This window comes from Halichoerus grypus, chromosome 3, assembly GCF_964656455.1.
Source record: "Halichoerus grypus chromosome 3, mHalGry1.hap1.1, whole genome shotgun sequence".
Taxonomy (NCBI): domain Eukaryota; kingdom Metazoa; phylum Chordata; class Mammalia; order Carnivora; family Phocidae; genus Halichoerus; species Halichoerus grypus.
This window is the reverse complement of record NC_135714.1, coordinates 55,692,134-55,703,501: the sequence shown is the minus strand read 5'-3', so window position 1 is coordinate 55,703,501 and position 11,368 is coordinate 55,692,134. Positions and strand designations below refer to the sequence as shown.

Here is an 11,368-nt window from a genome sequence, read left to right as displayed (position 1 = left end):
CTCTTTTTTTTTTAAATTTTATTTTATTATGTTATGTTAGTCACCATACAATACATCATTAGTTTTTGATGTAGTGATCCACGATTCATTGTTTTCGTATAACACCCAGTGCTCCATGCAGTATGTTCCCTCCTTAATACCCATCACTGGGCTAACCCATCCCCCCACCTCCTCCCCTCTAAAACCCTCAGTTTGTTTCTCGGAGTCCATAGTCTCTCATGGTTCGTCTCTCCCTCTGATTACCCACCTTCATTTTCCCCTTCCTTCTCCTAATGTCCTCCACGCTATTCCTTATGTTCCATAAATAAGTGAAACCATATGATAATTGACTTTCTCTGCTTGACATATTTCACTTAGCATAATCTCCTCCGGTCCCATCCACGTTGATGCAAAAGTTGGGTATTCATCTTTTCTGATGGCTGAGTAATATTCCATTGTATATATGGACCACATCTTCTTTATCCATTCATCTGTTGAAGGGCATCTCAGCTCTTTCCACAGTTTGGCTATTGTGGACTTTGTTGCTATGAACATTGAGGTACATGTGGCCCTTCTTTTCACTATATCTCTATCCTTGGGGTAAATGCCCAGAAGTACAATCGCTGGGTCATAGGGTAGCTCTATTTTTAACTTTTTGAGGAACCTCCACACTGTTTTCCAAAGTGGCTGTACCAAGTTGCATTCCCACCAACAGTGTAAGAGGGTTCCCCTTTCTCCACAACCTCTCCAACATTTGTTTTTCTTGCCTTGTGAACTTTTGCCATTCTAACTGATGTAAGGTGGTATCTCAGTGTGGTTTTGATTTGAATTTCCCTGATGGCTAATGATGATGAACATTTTTTCATGTGTCTGTTAGCCATTTGTATGCCTTCTTTGGAGAAGTGTCTGTTTATGTCTTCTGCCCATTTTTTGACTTGATTATTTGTTTTTTGGGGGTTGAGTTTGAGAAGTTCTTTATAGATCTTGGATATCAGCCCTTTATCTGTAGTGTCATTTGCAAATATCTTCTCCCATTCCATGGGTTGCCTCTTTATTTTATTGACTGTTTCCTTTGCTGTGCAGAGCTTTTTATCTTGATGAAGTCCCAAAAGTTCATTTTTGCTTTTGTTTCACTAGCCTTTGGAGATGTATCTTGAAAGAAGTTGCTGTGGCTGATGTCAAAGAGGTTACTGCCTACGTTCTCCTCTAGGATTTTCATGGATTCCTGTCTCACATTGAGGTCTTTCATTCATTTTTTTTTTTTTTTAAGATTTTATTTATTTATTTGAGAGAGACAGAGATCGCGAGAGCCGGAACACAAGCAGCGGGAGTGGGAAAGGGAGAAGCAGGCTTCCTGCAGAGCAGGGAGCCCGATGTGGGACTTGATCCCAGGACCCTGGGATCATGACCCGAGCTGAAGGCAGCCGCTTAACGACTGAGCCACCCAGGCGCCCGAGGTCTTTCATTCATTTTGAGTTTATCTTTGTGTATTGTGTTAGAGAATGGTCGAGTTTCATTCTTCTGCATGTGGCTGTCCAATTTCCCCAACACCATTTATTGAAGAGACTGTCTTTTTTACATTGGATATTTTTTCCTGCTTTGTTGAAGATTATTTGACCATAGAGTTGAGGGTCCATATCTGGGCTCTCTATTCTGTTCCATTGGTCTGTATATCTGTTTTTGTGCCAGTACCATGCTGTCTTGGTGATCACTGCTTTGTAATATAGCTTGAAGTCAGGCAATGTGATGCCCCCAGCTTTGTTTTTCTTTTTCAACATTTCCTTGGCGATTCGGGGTCTTTTCTAATTCCATACAAATTTTAGGCTTGTTTGTTCCAGCACTTTGAAAAATGTCATTAGAATTTTGATCAGGATGGCATTGAAGGTATGGATTGCTTTGGGTAGCATAGATATTTTAACGATGTTTATTCTTCCGATCCATGAGCATGGAATGTGTTTCCATCTTTTTGTGTCTTCTTCAATTTCTTTCATGAGTGTTCTGTAGTTCCTAGAGTATAGATCCTTTACTTCTTTGGTTGGGTTTATTCCGAGGTATCTTATGGTTTTTGGTGCTGTTGTAAATGGAATCGTTTCTCTTAATTTCTTTTTTGACAGTTGCATTGTTAGTGTATAAGAAAGCAACTGATTTCTGTGCATAAATTTTGTATCCTGCCACATTACTGAATTGCTGTATGAGTTCTAGTAATTTGGGGGTGGAGTCTTTTGGGTTTTCCACATAAAGTATCATGTCATCTGTGAAGGGAGAGAGTTTGACTTCTTCTTTGCCAATTTGGATACCTTTGATTTCTTTTTGCTGTCTGATTGCTGTTGCTAGGATTTCTAGTACTATGTTGAACAATAGTGGCGAGAGTGGGCATCCTTGATGTGTTCCTGATCTTAAGGGAAAGGCTCTCAGCTTTTCCCCATTGAGGATGATATTTGCTGTGGGTTTTTCATAGATGGATTTTATGAACTTGAGGAATGTTCCCTCTATCCCTATACTCTGAAGAGTTTTAATCAGGAAAGGATACTCTATTTTGTCAAATGCTTTTTCTGCATCAATTGAGAGGACCATATGGTTCTTCTCTCTTCTCTTATTAATGTGTTCTGTCACAGTGATTGATTTGCGAATGTTGAACCACCCTTGCATCCTGGGGATAAATCCCACTTGGTCGTGGTGGATGATCCTTTTAATGTATTGTTGGATCCTATTAGCTAGGATTTTGTTGGGGATTTTGGAACGCATATTCATCAGAGATATCGGTCTGGAATTCTCCCTTTTGATGGGGTCTTTGCCTGGTTTGGGGATTAAGGTAATGCTGGCTTCATAGAATGAGTCTAGAAGCTTTACTTCTGTTTCTGTTTTTTTGAAAGAGCTTCAGGAGAATAGGTATTATTTCTTCTTTGAATGTTTGGTAGAATTCCCCAGGGAATCCATCAGGCCCTCACTTGATTTTTGGGGGGTTTTTGATCACTGCTTCAATCTCGTTACTGGTTATTGGCCTATTTAGGTTGTCAATTTCTTCCTGTTTCAGTCTTGGGAGTTTAGAGGCTTCCAGGAAGGCATCAATTTCATTCAGGTTGCTCAGCTTCTTGGCATATAGTTGTTGATAATAATTTCTAATAATTGTTTCTATTTCCTTGGTGTTAGTCGTGATCTCTCCCCTTTCATTCATAATTTTATTAATTTGGGTCCTTTCTCTTTTCTTTTGGATAAGTCTGGCCAGTGGTTTAGCGATCTTATTAATTCTTTCAAAGAACCAGCTTCTAGTTTCGTCGATCTGATCTACTGTGTTTCTGGTTTCTAATTCATTGATCTCTGCTCTAGTCTTGATTATTTCTCTTCTAATGCGTGGCTTAGGCATCATTTGTTGCTTTTTCTCTAGTTCTTTAAGGTGTAAAATTGGTTGGTGAATTCGGGATTTTTCTATTTTTTTGAGTGAGGCTTGGATGGCTATGTATTTCCCCCTTAGGACCGCCTTTGCAGTATCCCATAGGTTTTTGACTGATGTGTTTTAGTTCTCATTGGTTTCCATGAATTGTTTAAGTTCTTCTTTGATTTCCTGGTTGACCCAAACATTCTTTTTTTTTTTAATTTTTTTTATTTTAATTTTTTTCTTTTATTTAAGATACTTTATTTTTAAAACAGGTCACAACACTAAGCTTCCAGCCCGCCCTGCAGTGTTCAAGCTACAAACGCTTCCTCAGCGGTGGGGGGTGTGCCTTACTAGCATGTCTGAAAACTGAATAAAAATCCATATAAAACAAATATGCAAATAGTGTCCATAGGAACACAGATAAGTGACCCCATCTCCTAGTCTTCCATACTGTTGCATCCGTGCCAACCCTACTTACAGACATCTCACAACTAGCAAGAATTAAGTTAAATGGTCCCCCCAAGTCCCCCAATTCAAGCTGAACTCGAAGGTAACAGCTACAGGGGTGGCACCTACATGTTGATGCTGGCAGAGGCACAGGTGCCGGGGGGGCGCTTCAGCCCGCTCTCCCAGGCACAGGACACAGGCAGGGTGCCGACGTCCTGCTCCGCCACTTCGGCCGGGAAGTCGTGGTTCTGGATCTGCTGCATCAGTTGCCATGTCGGCCCCGACATCACATAGTAGATAGTCGGCCTCTGGAACCCGTTGAAAGTAGAAGCAGCAGCAACCGTGTAAGCACCCATGTTTTCAAAGACCATCCAGTCGCCCACGTGCATCTCGGGCAAGTCGCAGCGCTCGACAATGCGATCCAGGCCGTCACATGTTGGTCCCCATATGCTGGTTGAATAGTACTTCTCATCTGGTTTGGGTCTCTTCTGCAGAATGGGCTTCACGTGGGCATGATCATAGAGGATGCAATTAAACGATCCATACACTCCATTGTTCACGTAATACATAAAGGTTTGTTCACTCGACTCATCTTCATCATCAGAGCCTGTCTGTTCCTTTAATATGAGTTTTTTGGCAATGATGTTCACTGCGAGCGTGAAGGCTGAGGCAATGTAGTATCTGCCGGGCTCCGCTATGATTCGCACCCCCGAGTCGGCCGGGAAGTACTTGTCCAGGACTGGGTTGATCACACTGGTGATCTCTTCAGATTTAAGCTTCACATCCTCAGATCCAGGAAAACCACCACCGATATCAAGCAGATACATGCTGAAACCAACCTCAGCTCCCATGTCAAAGACACAGCGGGCATCAGAGATGGCTTGCACAAAGGTCTCAGGATCCGTGCAGCCACTTCCCACGTGGAAGCTGACACCAATGACATCAATATTTAGCTCTCTCCCCCATTGCAAAAGAAGCCTGCTGATTTTGAGTGTGGCACCAAATTTAACACTGAGGCAACAGACTGCTTTGGAATCATTGGTGGCAATCCGCAAAACCAACTTGGCCTTTGGATGTGCCCTGGCAACTTTCATCAGTTCAACTTCACTATCAAAAGTCATCATCTGGACTCCGTTATTGGCAGCGTACTTAATCTGAGACACTTGTTTGCAAGGATTTGCATAGATAATCCTCTCTGGAGGCACCCCAAGACTTTGTACCAATTGTATCTCAGTCTTGCTGGCATAGTCAAATCCTGTCCCAGTGGTAGCAAGGGTCTTCACTATGGTTCTGCTATCATTGCATTTGACTGCATAAAAGGGGGTGACCCGAGGAAGAGCTTTTAACCATCTCAGATGTTTCTTTAAAATGTTTCCCAGGTCGGCGACATAGAAGGCATCCTTATCATCAGAAGACGAAACTTCATTAATTTTTTGGTCCAGAATATCCTTGGCAGTAAAGCCTTCATCGAGGAAATGGCAGTCTAAATCTGCATTACTAAAGCTGTTCATGGTTTCTTGAAGTTCCTCCGAAACGTAACAAAATGGAAAACTAAGAGATGGAATTTAAAGAAATTATTGCCAGTTTCTCACAAAGGCAATTCTCTGGAATTCCAAGTCCCGCTGAAGATGCGTGTGCCCTCAGGTGCAGCAGTGGAAATGTTCTGATAAACAGAATTTGCTGGTCCACCTTAGAGTGCACGGGCGCCGCGGGCCAGCCCCATGGAGATACCACCCCCGAGCGCGCAGGACCGCCGGCCGCCCCGTTTTCCCCGTCAGCCGGCCGCCTGCCGCCTTGCTCCCTCCCGCGGAGGACCGCTGGCCCGAGGTGGCGCCGGAGCTCTGGCAGAGGGGCGGCGGCAGCGGAGGCTGAGGGGACTGACCCCAAACATTCTTGAGCAGAGTGGTCTTTAGCTTCCAAGTGTTTGAATTTCTTCCAAATTTTTTCTTGTGATTGAGTTCAAGTTTTAAAGCATTATGGTCTGAGAATATGCAGGGAATAATCTCAGTCTTTTGGTATCGGTTGAGAACTGATTTGTGACCCAGTATATGGTCTATTCTGCAGAAAGTTCCATGTGCGCTTGAGAAGAATGAGTATTCTGTTGTTTTAGGGTGGAATGTTCTGTATATATCTATGAGGTCCATCTGGTCCAGTGTGTCATTCAAAGCTCGTTTCTTTGTTGATTTTCTGCTTAGATGATCTGTCTATTGCTGAGAGTGGAGTATTGAGGTCTCCTACAATTAATGTATTGTTGTCTATATGACTCTTTATTTTGGTTAACAGTTGGCTTATGTAGATGGCTGCTCCCATGTTGGGGGCGTAGATATTTACAATTGTTAGATCTTCTTGTTGGATAGACCCTTTAAGAATGATATAGTGTCCTTCTGTGTCTCTAACTACACTTTTTAGTTTAATATCTAATTTGTCTGATATAAGAATTGCTACCCCAGCTTTCTTTTGAGGCCTGTTGTCATGGAATATGGATCTCCATCCCTTCACTTTCAGTCTGGATGTATCTTTAGGTTCAAAATGAGTCTCTCGTAGACAGTATATGGATGGGTCCTGTCTTTTTATCCAGTCTGTAACCCTGAGCCATTTTATGGGAGCATTTAGGCCGTTCATGTTGAGAGTGATTATTGAAAGATACGAATTAATCGTCATCATGTTGCCTGTGAAGACTTTGTTTTTATAGGTTGTCCCTGTAAATTTCTGTTCTGTATCACTCTTGAGGTCTTTCTCCTTTTATAGAACTGCCCTTAATATGTCTTGCAGGGCTGGCTTAGTGGTCACGTATTCTTTCAGTTTCTGCTGGTCTTGGAAGCCCTGCATCTCTCCATCCATTCTAAAGTACAGCCTTGCTGGATAAAGTATTCTTGGCTGCATGTTCTTCTCGTTTAGTACCCTGAATATGTTTTGCCAGGCCTTTCTGGCTTGCCAGGTCTCTCTGGATAGGTCTGACGTTATTCTGGTGCTCCTCGCTCTGTACGTAAGGAATCTCTTCCCCCTATCTGCCCTTAAGATGGTTTCCTTGGTTCTAAGATTTGTGAGTTTTACTGTTACATGTCAGCATGTTGGCCTGTTTTCCTTGATCTTGCGAGGGGTCCTCTCTGCCTCTAGGACACCCAAATGTTTGTTTCATTCCCCAGATTAGGGAAGTTCTCAGCTACGATTTGCTCAGATATATCTCTAGTCCTCTCTCTCTCTCTACCCCCTCAGGGATTCCAATAATTCTGACATTGGAACATTTCAGGGTGTCACTTATTTCTCTGATTCTATTTTTATGGATTCTGAGTTGTTTTTCTCTGGTCTCCTCTTTTCACTTTTTATCTATTAATTGGTCTTCTAGGTGACTAATTCATTCTTCTGCCTCGCTTACCCTACCTGTTAGATTATCTAGATTAGATTGGATCTCATTGATAGCATTTTTTTCACAAAGATTTTATGTATTTATCTGAGAGAGAGAATGGGAGAGAGAGCATGAGAGGGGGGAGGGTCAGAGGGAGAAGCAGACTCCCCGCTGAGCAGGGAGCCTGATGTGGACTCGATCCTGGGACTCCAGAATCATGACCCGAGCCGAAGGCAGTCGCCCAACCAACTGAGCCACCGAGGCGCCCCTCATTGATAGCATTTTTAAGTTCCGCCAATTCAGCTTTCATTTCTGCCCTTAGAGACTCTATGTTGCCATTAATTGATTTCTCCATTCTAGCTGTTGTCTTCATAATTGCTAGCCTGAATTCCATCTCCAACATCTTGGTTATCTCTGAATCATTTATAAACCTGTGGCATAAGTCATAATCTCTGAGTCTTTCCTATTTTGGGGGTTCCTCCTCCTAGTCATTCTTTTGAGGGGTGGTTGAGGTAATGTAAAGAGTCCAAATTATTGACCACAACCCAAGCAAGATGCACCTGTTTTCTTTGGACCTTAGGGTTGCTGGCCTCTTGTTCTCCCAGCCTGTCTTCTGGGGTAGGGGCCTGCCTGGCTGTTACTCAAGCAACCCTGTTTGGGCAGAGTTGAGGGCTCTCTGAAAACCGGCTTTTTGGGGCTTTTTTTCTCTGGCGGCTTTCCTTGGTAGCTTTCCGCATCTCTTCCGAGAGAGCAGAAGAGACCGTTTCCAACCCTCTGCCTCAGAGCAGAGAGATCACAGTCTGTTCTTCAGTGAGCTCTCCAGCCACAGTATCTTTGTTTCTGTCTATGCTGCTATAAACTTCAGCGTCCTGTGTTGTGTGCCCCTTAGCGCTCTCAGTCCTCGCTTCTAGGTCGGGGCACGTCTCTGCCCTTTGTGCTTCTAAAACCACCAGCCGCCCCCAGTTCACGTGTGCAACCCCGCCACTCTGGATTTCCGTCTGGGGGCTGCCCTAAAGTTCTTTCCCCGTCGCTAGCAGTCTGCAAGTCTGTGCCTGGTACCCAGCGCGGGAGGCTGTCGCTCACCGGGGGTGCAGGATCCACACGGCTCCCTCCTGCTGCCGTTTATCCTCCGATATCTGCCCGCAGAATCACGGCTCCCCGCTTCGTACCTCGAAACCAACCGCTTGCAATATTCTGTTTGTAGAGATCCAGATCTATCTTCTTACATCTCAGGCTGATTTTGTCGGTGTTCAGAGTGGTCTGGTCAGCTCAATTCCGGGGACCGATTGGAATAGGGTCCCCTACTCCTCCGCCATCTTCCCCCCCCCCCCTCAGATTTTGGATGTTTATGAAGACTGTCATTATAATACTCTACTTCCTGGATGAGGAATCTTTTCTTACCAGGATCCACTGGCCAGGCCCTGAGTTGGGTATGTCTCCTCCTGGTTTTGTCACTTTGCTCATCCCTGACTGACTTATTTTGCTTAGCTAATACCCTGGAGTTCTATCCACGTCATTGCAAATGGCAAGATTTCATTCTTTTGGATGGCCAAGTAATATTCCATTGTGTGTGTGTGTGTGTGTGTGTGTGTGTGTGTGTGTATCTAGCACATCTTCTTTATTCATTCATCTGTTGATGGACATCTAGGCTCTTTTCATATTTTGGCTATTGTGGACATTGCTGTTATAAACATTGGAGTGCATGTGCCCCTTTGAATCACTATTTTTGTATCTTTTGGATAAATACCTAGTAGTGCAATTGCTGCATCATAGGGTAGTTATATTTTTAACTTTTTTAAAAAAGATTTTATTTATTTATTTGTCAGAGAGAGAGAGCGAGAGCGAGCGCACAAGCTGGGGGAGTGGCAAGCAGAGGGAGAAGCAGGCTTCCCGCTGAGCAAGACCCTGGGATCATGACCTGAGCCAAAGGCAGATGCTTAACTGACTGAGCCACCCAGGTGTCCCTATTTTTAACTTTTTTTTTAATTAAAAGATTTTATTTATTCATTTGAGAGAGAGAGAGCACAAGCAGGGGGAGCAGCAGGCAGAGGGAGAGGGAGAGAGGGAGAAGCAGGCTCCCCGCTGAGTAGGGAGCCTGACGTGGGACTCGATCCCAGGACTCCAGGATCATGACCTGGTCTGAAGGCAGATGCTTAACTATCTGAGCCACCTTGCCGCCCTATTTTTACCTTTTTGAGGAACCTCCATACTGTTTTCCAGAGTGGCTGCATCAGTTTGCATTCCCACCAACAGTGTAAGAGGGTTCTCCTCTTTCTACATCCTTACCCTTGCTTTGACAACTACTAATTTGCATAGGATAAGCAGTAGAGGAGAAAGTACTATATTTCTTTGAATCAATCCATGGTAATAAAGGATAGGTAATTCTCTTTTGCTTACCAGTTAGATTTTTTAAAACAGATTTATTTATTTTAGAGAGAGAGAGCCTGCATGCACTCATGTGGGAGGGGCAGAGGGAGAAGGAGGGAGAATCTCAAGTAGACTCTGCGCTGAGCACAGAGGCTCCTGGTGAGCCCAGTCTCATGACCCTGAGATCATAACCTGAGCCCAAATCAAGAGTCAGACGCTTAGCCGACTGCACCACCCAGGTGCCCCACCAATTAAATTTTTAAATAACAAATCCAACAGAAACAGAACTGCATCCAAACAAACTATATCCAAAGATCACTATGGAAATATAAACTATGTTCTAAATGACATTATTAAACTTATAGAAAGAATAAAACCAATAGAACCTATTATTTATTAGCGCCTAGCATGTACTAGTTAGTAGGCTAAGTAGTTTATGTACATCATCTTTTTTAATCTTTTTAGAAAATTTTATTTGTTTATTAAAGTCCATAGTTTACATTAGGGTTCACTTTTTGTATTGTACATTCTATGGATTTTGGTAATGAAAAGTGCCATGTGTCCACCATTATAATATCATACAGAGTAGTTTCACTGCCCTAAAAATCCCCTGTCCTTCATTTGTTCATCCACAGCCTCCCACTCCCCACCCCTAGCAACCATCGATTGTTTTCACTGTCTTCAGAGTTTTGTATTTTTCAGTATGTCACATAATCTGAATCATACAGTATGTAACCTTTCCAGACTGGTTTCCTTTATTTATTAGCAGTGTGCACTTAAGGTTCCTCCATGTCTTTTCATGACTAGTAGCTCATTTCTTTTTATTAGTGAATTAGTACCCATCATATGGAGGTACCACAATTTGTTTATCCATTCAATTATTGAAGTGTATCTTGGTTGCTTTCAAATTTTGGCAATTTTGAATAAAGCTTCTATAAACATTCATGTGCAGGTTTTTATGTAGACATAAGTTGTCACCTCCTTTGGGTAAATACTGAGGAACAGGTCTTCTGGATCACGTGGTAAGACTATGTTTAGCTTTTTAAGAAACTGCCAAACTGTCTCCCAAGGTGTCTGTACTGTTTTGCATTCTCATTGCTTCCTCTTTTAGTAGCCCTTTGATGTATGTATTTTGCACCTGTTACTTAGATGGGAAAACTGAGATTCCAAGAGGTTACATAATTTGCCCAAAGTCACACAGCAGACAATGGGCTAATGCTGGCATTCAAATTTGAGTTGGTCTGGTTTTAAAGCTGGTCATCTTTCTGTTACACTATGCTGTGTCTTTGAGCAAATCAAGCAGTAAGCTGGGTAGGGTCCTTGTACATATGTACGTATATATTAGTGCCTCTGAGTTTAAAGCTAGACATTAGGAAAATATTCTATTGCATAAGCCTAAAAACTTTCCTCATTTCCCTGGGCCAGGGAGTCACTCTTCCCCACCTCCTGTGCCACAGCTCTGGAGCGGAGCTACAAGGCCCTATGAATATGGTAGAGGGCAGGTGCTAGGGGTAGCCATTCCTCAGTCCAACTTTAGCTATAGGCGAGAAGACAGTTTGCTATCATTAAACTTTGCATTCACTCCATAAAAGCACTTTAAGTAATGCACATACTCATCAAAAGATTTCTGACTTCAAGGCTTTGTTTTTAAACAACTAGGAAACTAGCAGCTATCTGTTCTAGGATGGAAGGCTGGGGGAAAAAGTCACTGGCTGTCACTTGTAAGTTGTTTTGCCAGAAACAAATTAACATGATTGTTCTAGACTCACCTGTAAGCTAACTAAGCTATTTTGTCACTTAAAATTTTCAGCTCAGGACGGCAGTTTTGCATTGTACTTTTAAGGTGTGATCTG

The 11,368-nt window shown here is 42.9% G+C and overlaps 1 pseudogene; it reads right to left on the bottom strand.

Moving 5' to 3' along the window:
* Positions 1-3,927: 3,927 nt before the first annotated feature.
* On the bottom strand, positions 3,928-5,654 carry LOC118549219 (ornithine decarboxylase pseudogene; annotated as a pseudogene).
* Positions 5,655-11,368: the final 5,714 nt, after the last annotated feature.